Here is a 9,963-nt window from a genome sequence, read left to right as displayed (position 1 = left end):
AAAGGGTAATGCTTTGGTTTTTCCCGATTTATTGAAAAGGAAATTGGGGCCCTTTTTTGGGAAAAGGCAATTCTTCTTTTTTTTTATCTCCGGTAATCATCAATGTATAGTTCAAACCAGCTCCAAGAAAAAAGTAAAAACTTTTTAAACCTTTTTTCAAAATTCCCCCCTTTGATTGTAACATGTTCATCATTGTTCATTGCCTTTTACTTTGAATCTTAAATGATCTTAGTTTTTTTTTTCGGCCACCCTTTTTCCGCTTGTTTCTCTAAATTATCTAGTTTTTTGGTTGTAATTTAGTGTACTGCTGGCCCATTTAAAAACTAAAAAAATGGGCGACCTTAATTTTAAATTTTTTGATCTCCAAATTTCCCTTTTCCTTAAAAAATTCTCAAAACCCCTCTCAAAATTTGGGTTTCCCAAAATTTGGGGGTTAAAGGGGTGCGGAGAAAAAATGAAAACCCTGTGCACTCCCTTGTTTAACTTCGCCCCCCCAAATTCTGTTAACCTGTAAGTGGTTTTTACAGTTGCTTTTTTGGTTGGTTAAAACATGGCTTTTTTAATTGGGAGATTTGTTTTGGGAAAATTCATATCTTTCTTTGTTATTCCAGAGGAAATGGGTGATCAACAGTATCAAAAGTTTTCAAAAAATTTCGATTAAACCACAGGCTAGGTTTTTTTTGATTTTTTTGGGTTTTTCTTATGATTAATTATAGATTTTAGAATTTTGGTTTCTTCCCTTTTTCCAGGGCAAAAACCCTGCTTGTTCTCTGCAATTTCTTCTCTTACTTAAAACTTCATTCTTTCAGCAAAAATTTTAAACAAAAAATTTTGCTCTGTGACTTTTTAAAAATCCCAATTTTTTGTTATTTTTGCTTTGGGTTGCGTCCCCTTTTTTTGGGGTTAGGGGAAGTAAAAGACTGATTTTTAACCCAGTCTTCGGGCCATTTTCTTTTTTTCCATATTTTTGTACAAATTTGTGGGAAGTCTTAAAACATTTTCCCCAGCTTCTTGTTATTTTTCTGTTGTTATTTCATCTATTCCCGGCTTTTTGTTATTCTTTAATTCTTTTATGGTTTTTTTCATTTCGTCTAGAAATTGGCGGGTTTCACTTCGCTGTCTTTGGGGCAAAAAGGGGTTGCAGTCCCCATTCTTTTGGGTAAGGTTGGAACAATTTTGTTTTCCTTTATCTTTGATTTTTTCCCGGCACAAAAAAAAATACACACCACACACACACACCACACACCACACAAAAACCCCACACAACCCACTTTATAAATTTTAAAATAATAAAATTATATAAAATATAAAATATATATAAAATTATTTTTTTTTTTTTTTTTATTTTTTTTTTTTTTTTTTTTTTTTTTTTTTTTTTTTTTTTTTTTTTTTTTTTTTTTTTTTTTTTTTTTTAACGGTAGATTTTTAAAAAGTTTGACCCCCCGTTGTACACAGCATAAAACTTAAGGGGTTTTTTCATTTTGTGATGCCTTGGAGTGATTTAAGGGGGGTGGGGCCCCCCATTTTCCTTTTCAGGGAGAGTCCCCGGTTGTTACCTTTGGGTAATCTTTCTCTCTATTTTACCCGGGGCTTGGGCCAAGGACTGACGGGGGCCCTCCCCTTGGCCCCCCACCCAGTGGCTAGTAGGGAATCGCGGTGAGTTCCTTCCCCAGGAAAAACGCCCGGCCCGGGGGCCCTCGAACCCTCGAACCCAGTTTAAACTCGGGGGCCAGCCCTTGGAGTCCGAGCTAAAACCCCCTTGGCCCCCGCGGCCTTATCAGACAAAACACGCCCCCAACACGGGAAAAGGGGTAAAAGGTGTTTTGTGTTTTTGGGGGTGTGGGGGTTTTTGGGGGTGGGGGGTGTGTTGTGTGGTGGGGGTGGGTGTGGGGGGGTTTTCCCCACATCCCACCCCACACACGACACCCCATAATATATATGACTTAAATTATTAATAATTAAAAAATCAAAGGAAATAAAATATTATAATATATGTCACTATAATAAAATATTATATAATATATTATATATATTTTATATAATTATATATAAAATATCCCAATTTTATATAATATAATTTAAATATTTTGAAAAAAAAAAAGGTTGGTTTTGTTTGTGTGTGTTTTTGTTTGTGGGGTGTGTTTTTGTGTGTGTGGTGGTTTTTGTGTGTGTGTTAAACTATGGGCCCAGCGGAAAGTTCGAGATAACGTAGTCGATCAGGCCCCTTGTTTCCTCCCGATCCCTATTTGGGGCCAAGGAGAGGGCCAAAAATACTCGAAAGATCAGCCCCTGCCCCCCCCCCTTTTTTTAAAAAAACGTTTTTTCAATACCCCCCGGCCATGTAAATTTCCCAGGCGACCCGCAGATATTTTGGGAAAGGCATTGAGAATCGCCGCCCCCGCCCGGGGAAAAGACACGTGCCCAAAATTAAGGACAGGAAACAGCCCAAAAGAAAACCCTAACATTACTGCTTTACCCGCATCCCCTTTGCAGTAAAATGCAAATACGGGCATATTTTTGTGAAATAAGCCGGGGTTTTTAGCACCGGGAACCCCGCGAAACATTACCCTGTCCATCCCCCCAAAAACAGGGCATCCAAAGGGCCGGGGCGGTCATGTGATAAGCTGGACATCTCCCCAAAACCTGGAGCAAAGTACCCAGGGGGACTGAACAAACACCCCCAAAAAATTATGGAAGCTCCCAAACATCGAAATCAGGAAGTTTCAAACTACCCAAAAGGTCGCGGAAGCAATTATACGGTGTGGGAGGTCACATCTTTAAGATGTTTCCAACCAGCTCATTTCAAAATATACATATACTCTGAAATTTTTTTGGATGTTTTGACCTTGAGAAAAATAATATATATATATTAAAAAGGGAAATATTATATATAGAATATATATATATATTTAAAATTTTAAATATAATATATAATTATATATATATATATATATATATAAGTGTGTGGTGTGTTTTTGAGTTTGGTTGGGTTTTGGGTGATTTTGCTTTGTGTGTGTGGGGGCTGTGTGTACTAATTTATATAAAAGTTATAATTATAAAATTATATTATAAAAAAATAGTTTTATATTATATTACGTATTCTATAATTTTTTGTATTTTAAAATTATATTATATATCTATTATATATATTATTATATTATTAATTTTAAAATATATAATATTTTGTTGGGTAAAAGATGTAAATAACATATAAATACCCCTTCAGCTACTGCGTTTTTTACGGAGCTAAAAGTAAAAGTAGCGTGCTTCAGTAACGCTTTTTTCCCCAAACAGCTTTTTTCCTTAATAGTTCCGTTCTTCCCCGACCCCTGGGACAACCCCCCAATCTTCAGGTTTGGCACTGAACTACCCCCGGTGAATGCATGGGTTTGGAAGGGGCCCAATGACATTTTTTGGCTTTTATTAAAAAATTTAAAACCAACCCCAAAGGCGACATGTATCAGGGGAGAGAGGGGACTGACAAATTTAACCCGCGTTTTTTAATTTGGAATATGAAAAGCAGATTAAATTTTACGAGAAAATAAATTGGTTTTAAATTGGTTTAAAATTATAAACTCATATAGCTTTAAAAAATTTTAACCAAAAGGGTTAGATATACGGGAAAAGATGATGGTTTTGGGTGAATTTAAAACTTTTTTTGTCATTACCCAGTTTTTAACAATATATTATATATTTTTATATATATATATATTTTAATTTTATAATATATTTTTAATAATATATATAAAATATATATTTTTTTTTTTTTTTTTTTTTTTTTTTTTTTTTTTTTTTTTTTTTTTTTTTTAAAACCCAATTCGGATTTATCATTAAAAATAATGTTTACTTTTCTTATAATTTCATTATGGTATGTAATAATTATTTTAAAATCATTTTTCTTTATTATTACCCAAAATCATTTTTAAAACCAAACCAAATTTTAAAAGGGAAAACCCCTTTCTACTATTTTTCCAATTAAAAATTTAACCCCCAAAAGGGTTGAAAATAAAAGGAAATTATTATTCCCTCCCCTTTTAAAAACCCAAACCCTCTTTTCCCCCGATTTTCTTTATATTATTTTTTCCATTTTTATGTTATTATTATTTCTTTAAATTATTTTTTTCATTTTTTTTTTAAATTAATTTTTTTATTGTTATGTATTAATTTTTATTTATTATTATCATTTTTAAATATTTTAAAATTTAAATTTTTTCATTATTATTATCATTTTATCATTAACCCATCATTTTTTCATTATTTTATTGTTATTATTCCCTATTATTATTTTATTATTTTTATTATTATTATTATTGTTTTTAATTATTTCTTTCATTTTACTATTTTATTAATGTTGTTTTTGTTTTTCCAAATATTTTTTGGTTATTTTTTATTATCTTTATTATTATTATTTTTATTATTTTATTATTTTTATTTTATTTTATTATTACCCATGATTATATTATTACCCAATCATAATCATCCATTTCATCATAAAAAAATAAATAATCATAATCATCATAAATCACTCATCATCATCATCATCTTTCATCATCATCATCATCATCATCATTCATCATCTTATCATCATCTTTCCTTCATTATTAAAATTTTTTTATTATAAATTCCCCCATTTCATTTTTCTTTTCTTTAAATCATCATAATAAATCACCCTCATCATCAACATCTCTAATCATACATCATAATAATAAAAATTTAATAATAAAAATAATAATTTTTTATTATTTTAAATTTTATTTTAGATTATTATTTTTAAATTTATTTATTTTTAAATTTTATTTATTATCTTTTATTATTTTTATTATTTTATATATTATTAATTATTTAATTATTATTATTATAAAAATAATGAAAACAATTATTATTATTATTATTAAAAATTATTATTATTATTATTTTTCCTTTATTACTATCTTTAAAATTTTTAAATTAAATTATTTTTATTATTTTTTATTTTTAAATTAAACATTTTTATTATTTTATTATTATTTTTAAATTATTTTTTATTATTATTTTTTATTATTATTCCCTTTTTATTTTTTATTATTTTTACTTTTTTTTGTTTATTTATTTTTTGCTTTTATTATTATTATTTTTTTTATTATTATTGCTTGTTTTTTGGTTGTTTTTATTTTTATTATTATTTTATTATTATTTTTTATTATTTTTTATTATTTTTAATTATTTTTAATTATTTTTTATTATCATTATTGCTTTATTATTAATTATTTTTATTATTTTTTTATTTTTTATTTTTAAATTATTATTATCTTTATTATTATTTTTTTAAATTTTTATTATTTTATTATTATTTATTTTATTATTAAAATTTTGTTGTTTGTTATTATTTTAAATTTTTTTTTTAAATTATTATCATTTATATTATTATTTTTTATTATTTTATTATTATTTTTTTAATAATATTTTTTTATTTTATTAAATTATTATTATTTTTAATTTTTATTATTATTATCTTTAAATTTTTAAATTTTATATTATTTTATTATTATTATTATTATTATTATTTTTAAATCATTATTTTTATTACTATTATTATTATTATCATTATCACTATTTTTTTATTTTTTATTATCCCCATTTTTTTCCATTATTTTTATTTTTTATTTATTATTATTATTATTTTTATTATTATACATTTTCTTATTTTTATTATTTTTATTTTTAAATTTTTAAGAATTATTTTAAAATTATTATTATATTTTAAATTACATTATTATTTCATTATTTATTTTTTAAATTATTATAATTATCTTTGTTATTTTTGTTGCTTTTTTCTTGTTTTTGTTTTTTATTTTATCTTTAAATTTTATTTTTATTATTATTATTATTATTGTTATTATTTTTATTTTTACATTATCATTTTATTATCTTTTATTACTTTTTAATCTTTGGGTTTTTTTAATTTTTTTAAAATTATTTTTAAATTTTTATTTTTATTATTATTATTGTTATCTTTAAATTTTTATCATAACCATTATTTTTGATTTTAAATTATTATTTCATTATTTCATTAATTTATTATTACTATTTTAATTTTTTGGTTGTTTTTTCACCCATTATATTATTTTATTAATTTTATTTTGTATATGAAAAAATGTATTTTGTCTTTTGTAATCCGGGTTATTGTTATAAATTATTATCTTAATTTTTTGTTTTTTTTATTTTTCATTATTTAGATATGTAGATCAAAGGGTAGATTGTCACCTTTTTATCATTATTTGTGTTTACTTTTTCCCCTTTATCATTTTTTGCTTCCATTATCATTATAATTCCTTTTGTTATCATTATCATCATTTTATCACCCTTTATCATCACATTATTATCATCATCCTTATTATTACATCATTTTTCTTAAACCCTTTAGGGGTAATTATTTTGTTACTATCTTTATTATTTTTAATTTTATACCCCAAATCAATTTTTAAATCAAAATTTGGGTTTTTTTATGATTCCCATTATAATCATCGTGTTTTTACGTTTATCATTCTATTAGTGTAGCGGCAGAAAACATAGTAGTATAGAAATGAAAATAAAAATTTACCCTCATCATAAATCATCATTATTATTGCCTTTAAATCCTATCATTTTATATTTTATTTTTTTATTATTTTTTGTTACCATTTTTTTTAATTTCACCCCCATTAGTAAAAAGAAATAATTATTAAATCTATTATTTTTTAAATTTTTTAAATCATTATCTTTGTGATTTTTCCCATTTTTTACTGTTTCATCATTATCATTTTTGCTATTATTATTATTATTATTTTTATTGTTATTTTTATTTTTTTTATTATTTTTGTTATTATTTTTATCTATTTATTATTTTTAAATTATTTGTTATTATTGTTTTTAAATTATCTTTTATTAAAATTAAAATTTGTTATTATTTTATCATCATTATCATTACTTTTTAAATTTCCCCTTTATTTTTTATTATTATCATGACCCATCATTTTCATCATTACTGAATCATTATTTTTATCTTTATTGTTACTTTTATCTTTGTTTTTTTATCATTATCATCAGAAAAATTAAATTTCAAAAATTTTTAAATTGTTTATTCTATCATTGTCATTTTATTTTTTACCTTATTTTTAGTATTTTTTGATTATTGCCATCATTTTTTTTGGGTTGTTGTTTTTAATTATTATTAAATGTTTTATAAATTATCATTTTTTATTACTATTAGTTTGTGTTGTTGTTAGTTTTAAAATCACATTGCATTATTGCTATTTTTAAAAATTTTTAATTATTATTTTTAATTTTTAAATCTTTATTTTTTATTATTATTATCATTTTTATTATTTTATTACCATCTCATCACCATTATCATCATAAACATAATCCCCATTTTTTTTAAAATATTATATATAATATATATAAAATAAAATTATATAAATATATATTATTTATAATTTTATATTATAAATTATAATCTTTTTTTAAACCCTTAATTTTTAACCCCAAAACACCCTTTTTATTTTTTTAAAATTATCATTATTACTTTTTACTATTACTATTCTTTGGTCATTATCAAACCTTTATTTCTGTTGTTGTTTTTTTTTTGTCATTATTTTTAAAATTAATTTTTTTTAAATTTCAGGGATTGCCCATTTTTTAAATCATTGTTATTTTATCATTTTTATTCTTTTTATTATTATTTTTATCTTTATATCAAAATTATCTTGAAACGTTTCTTTAACAAAAAAAAAAAATTATTAATTATTTTAATGGGACCCCTTCATCTTTCCCCTAAAAAAAATTACAATTATTATATTTATCATCATCTGCACCCAATCATATTTTTCCTTTAAATTTAAATCAAATTAAATTTGTTTTTTTACTATCACTTTTCACCCAAAAAAAATCATTACTCACCTTCATCTTGCTAATACCGTAATTATTTTTTTTCCTCTCCTTTAAAGCAATAGTTCCCTACTTACCTTTTTTCATCACATTCAAAAAACTTTTTTAAAATTAATCGCTTCATTCTTTTCGACCGTTTCCCTTTTGTATTTTTTAAATGGTGGCTTTTTTTAACAAAATCCGAACGTACAGAAAGAAAAAGAAAAAAACTGAACCAGGAGGGCACTTTAACGACAATATTGGGACCAAGGGGCTGACCAACCAACCCTCCCCACTGAAGAAAACAAAAATGTTTTGTATCCCCACCATAGTGCAAAGGGAACCACTGTTGAAACCAAATTTTCCCTTTCTTAAGGAAAGGGTAGTGGGTTGGGAACTTATCATGAGTTTTTGTGATTTTTTTGGGTTTTTTTTTTTTTTAGTTGTTGTTAAAATTCATTTTTATTATCACTGGTAAATAGTATTTTTGGTAAACATAAAATTTAGAAGTAGTAGTAGTCTTGAAAGTAGTAGTAAAAGAATAAAAAAAAAGTAGTAGAAAGAAATAGTAGTAGAAAGATTAGGGATTAGGAAAAGTATTTAATGGGAAAATAATAGTAGCATTTAGCAGGCATAGTTTTTAATTTAGTAGAAAGCAAAAGCATTAGTAGTATTAGCAATAGTCTTTTTTTGTTGTTTTTGTTTTTAGTAAAAAAAAATTATAAATTTTTTTTTTTATCATTATATTATATTTTCATTATCATTAGTAGAAGTATCATTTTTTTTTTTCGAACCCTTTTTTGGGGCCTGATTTCAGGAAATGCATAGGGGAAGGGTCCCCTGTTTTTCATATTTTTGCCTTAATATTTTTATAATTATTTTATCATTATTATTATTACTTAAATTATTTTTTTTTTTATTTTTTATTTTTTTCTTTACCCTTTTTTTATCCACTTTTCTTATTTTTTTCTTCCTCCCCCTCTCTCCTCCCCTCTTCTCTTTCTCTACCCCCTTTCTCTCTTCTCTTTTCCCCCCTCTCTCGTCTCTTTTTCCCCCTTTCCCCCTTCTCTCCCTCTTTTTCTCTTTCTCTCTCTCTCTCTCTCTCTTCTCTCTCTCCTCTTCTCTCTCCTCTCTCTCCTCTCTTTTTTCTATTTTCTCCTCTCTTTTTCCCTCTCTCTCTATTTGGCTTCAGTCTGTTCCTTCCTATCTATTATCTAAATTTTTCTTTTTTCTATCTATTTTCCCTGTTGTCTTCTTCATCTACTCTGTTTCTCTCTCTCTCATTCTCTTTTTCTCTCTCTCCCCTTTTTCTCTCCCTTATTCTCTATCTATTCATCTCCATCTTCTTCTATCTATCATTTATCTTTTTTCCTTTCCTTCTTCCGTCCTCTCTTGTATTCTTTTCTTTACCAAAAAGGGACTTTATTTGCCCTGACCAAATCCAATCACCCCGATTCCTTCGAAAAAAAAATCCCCCGCCCACCAATTTGTCTCAGTGAAAATAAAAAGGACATTATCTATTACCCCCCTTTTTCAATTACACTACATTACACCCACATTTTTACTCAGCTTCCTACCCGGCCCCATAGTGCAATATATTCACTTGTACATTTTCATATTTCACCCGGGTCTATATTATGTATTATTATTTTTGTTTTTGTTTTGTTGTTAATATATCCTCTTTTTATCTTCTTTCAGTATATGATAATGACCTAATGATGAGAAAGATGTGATAAAAAATAAAGATTAATAATAATAATAATAAAAAATTATAAAAATTACAAAAAAATAATAGAAAATAATAAAATTTTTTCTTATCGTTACGTTTTTTTTTTTTACATTATTATTAATTTTATTACATCTATCATTATAAAACATCATCATCACTCACTCCCTCCATCATCATCAAACAAAAACAAAAAAAAACTTTTAAAAAAAAAAACCCCCCTTTCAAATTTTTTCATCATTCCAAACATCAAATTTTTTTTTATAAATCAAATTTTTCCCCCCCAAATAAATTTTTTATTATTTTGTTAAAAATTTAATTTTTTGAAAAAAAAAAAATTTAAGAAAAGGAAA

Source organism: Penaeus monodon, chromosome 43 (genome assembly GCF_015228065.2).
Source record: "Penaeus monodon isolate SGIC_2016 chromosome 43, NSTDA_Pmon_1, whole genome shotgun sequence".
In the NCBI taxonomy this organism is placed as follows: domain Eukaryota; kingdom Metazoa; phylum Arthropoda; class Malacostraca; order Decapoda; family Penaeidae; genus Penaeus; species Penaeus monodon.
Note: the sequence above shows the minus strand (reverse complement) of the source record.